General features: G+C 51.1%; 1 pseudogene; it reads left to right on the top strand.

Moving 5' to 3' along the window:
• Positions 1-1,626: 1,626 nt before the first annotated feature.
• Positions 1,627-2,853, top strand: LOC116663852 (annotated as a pseudogene).
• The last annotated feature ends 249 nt before the right edge of the window (positions 2,854-3,102 follow it).

Consider the following 3,102-nt stretch of genomic DNA (forward strand, 5'->3'; position numbering starts at 1 on the left):
TTTTGAATGGATGAATGAATGATTGATGAATAAAAGACTAAAAGAATAAACACACTTGAGTAAAGTAGTGGCCATAATTAGTCATAAATCCTGAAAGAAGAAAAAGAAAAAAAAATATTGAATCCTTGGAGGAAAAACATTACCATGTCATCGTTTCCCTGGAGGTCTGAGGCTTTGCCCATGTCACAGAGAAAGTGCATTAAGGACAACTCACTAATGGTTCCGTTTTGAGGTTGCTGACCTTTTACTGGGATTTCCTCATCTCTCTCCTTCAATAACGTTAATAATAAGAACTATCAGAGCTACCATTTATTGAGCTTTAACTGAGAACCAGACACTGTACTAATTGTTTAGGTATTTTTTTGATCCTCCCAGTAACTCTGTGAGGCAGGTATTTTTATTACTAACTTGCAGATGAGGAAACATAAGCTTACAGAGGATATGTAAATTGTGACAATCAAAAGGCAGACATGGGATCTGAGCCCATCAGTCTGTCTGATGCCATGTGGCTTCCTTGGCTCCTGGTGCTCCTCCTTCCATCTGTTCTTCCCCACTCCAGCACATACTCGCCTTTGTTCTCTTGCACATGGCCACACACAAACATTGGGGATGAGGCTGCAGTTTACCTGGTCTCAATGTATGGTGGCATGGAGAGGTTTGAGTTAAGAGGACAAAGGCAATACCCCAACCAGACGGAGCAACACAGCTTCTGGAATCAAACATAAAACGTGCAAAGTGTCTCAGCTGCCAATATGCAGAAGAAAATATGGCGAGGTCTTAAGATATTTTGTTCCTCAAGGAAACAAAATTATACTTCATATCAAACTTGGAAAGAGACTTCCTACCTTGAAAAGGAGACATTTACAATCTAAAGGTAAAAATTAGCCCCTATGTCATATAAAATGCAGAAGAATCATATGACAGTCCTTACAGAGGCCTCTGATAACAAAGTGCAATTTAGTAACTAATTCAGATGGTAGGATGTGGGTGGTCTCGTGTGGTAGCACTTGCTGAGGAAAGGCAAAAGCAGAAGTAAGTCTCTGGGAACAAAGGTTGCTTGAAAGTCCATGGAAAAAGTGGGAGTATGAGGATCCAAATATTTAGACTATAGAGTACACACTTTAAATATGATCATCTCTAAATGTCACTTTGTACAATTAGATTTCTTAAAGGGCTGTCTCTCAGATAAAGATTCTATTCTCTGCTCAGTGAGTGGAGGTGGGGGGATGGGCAGCTATCCTGGAGCCCAGATTCTGGATATTTTCTGAAGTTCTGCACACCATGTAAGTACCTTCTCTCATGGTATAAATTTTTCGACCAATATTTGTACAGAGATGGGAAGACAAGGCCCCTCCTTGGGATGAGGCCCTGCATTCCAAGACAGAGGAAGTATTTCATCTTAGAGAGTATTTGGGAGAGAGAACACATTTCACTTGACTGAGGAGGGCAAAAGTTAGTCTGGAAAATTTTCAGAAGTAGTCTTCTACCTATCTTTCTGCTCTCTCTGTTGACCATCCTTACTCTCACTCTGGTGTCCATACAGGTGGAGTCATACCGGTCTGGGTCATACCAGACCCAGTGGCAGTGGGAAGAGTAAATTCTGGAGGATCTGGAAGCAGCAATTAGATGCTCCAACTCACTGCAGGTGTCATTTCTGCAAACCACTTATTGGCCAGAACAAGCTATGTGACCCCACAAACCTACAAGAAGGCAGGGAAGCCAATCCTACCGGGTATCCAAAGGCACAGGGAGCAGTGAGTTCAGTGGGTGGCACTATGACTACCACTGCAGTGCCCAGATAGGGTTTATATTTGTAGAATATCATCTTGGCTATTATGTGGAGAATAAACTGCGGTAGCAAGAACGGAAGCAAGGCTGTTTCAGTTATTCATGAAACAAGTGTTAGTGGTCTGGAGGTAGTTAGCAGAGGTTGGAACCTGGAACCTCAGACGGGGATGAGGCTGGTGGCACCCCCTCCAAATTCCATTTGAGGACTCCGGGCCAAAGGCCCGCGGCCGCGTTCCCCGCCCCCACCTCTGTGCCCACGCTATTACCTGCTCAAGTTCCTGCGGGCCGGCGACAGCGGCAGGACCAAAGGGACATCTTGGAGAGCCTGCAAGACGGGGTGGCTGAGTCCCTGTGAGCCTACAGCAACTGGACAGGCTACGAGACGACCACCATCTTGAGGGAGGTCGGCAGGTCAAACCGGAGCTCTGGAAGGTATCAGGCAGGTTCTACACTGTCTTCAAGTCCCACTCCAGGGTCGCGCAGGGGATCCTCCTGGTGTCCGTGCGACTTCACAAACCCCTGGTTGTTTGACGTCACCGAGCGTGCACCCCGGGCCCCCCGGGGCCCGGCTGGGCGTTCGCTACTCCAGGCCCTCCAGAGGCACGTCCAGACGGAGCAGCTGCGCGCCTGCGCACAGAAGCACGCACACGCACGCCCTCAGAGGCCCGAGGTCTGTGGACCCTCAGTGCCGAGTCTCTCACGGAGCTGTCCCTCACTGCGCTCGCACAGCTTGGCTTGGAGAAGCCCTGGAGGCCCAACCGGCCATCGCCTCCTGCACCCCTGTGCACCTCATCGACGAGCTCCCGCGGCCCGCCACCGTGAAGAGCCACCTCAAGTCCTTCTCCATGGCCGACGGCGTTCATGACGCACGGGCGCTCCTGCTTGCTGGCCAGTGGGACCCGAGGCGGCGGCAGCAAGGGCAGCAGCCTCCAGAGGTCTGAGTCCATCCGCCGCTCCCCAGCCCCTAGCCCGCCCTACCCTCCGGCCTTCCCTCAACAACCTCCACCTCACCAGACTGGCTTCCAGAGGGTTCCCGCTCGGGGACTGCTCTTGGCCCAGAGCTGATAACGCCTTGTGCAGGGAAAACTTGGGCCACACAGCCCCTTTTGGGAAGCATGGGGACACACTTTGGTGGTCTCAGCCAGAGTGATGTCCATAGAAGGACAGAGGGCTGCGCTGGGGTGCTGCGGGGGTCTTGGCCGGGCAAGTCCTGCCCCACCCCCACCCACACAGCTTGAGAAGCGGTCAGGGGGCGCTCTGCCAGGCCCGAACCCGGCCTCCAGGGGCTACCCCTGGGGACCTGGGAGACCTGGC

The sequence above is a fragment of the Camelus ferus genome, chromosome 5, assembly GCF_009834535.1.
Source record: "Camelus ferus isolate YT-003-E chromosome 5, BCGSAC_Cfer_1.0, whole genome shotgun sequence".
Classification (NCBI taxonomy): Eukaryota; Metazoa; Chordata; class Mammalia; order Artiodactyla; family Camelidae; genus Camelus; species Camelus ferus.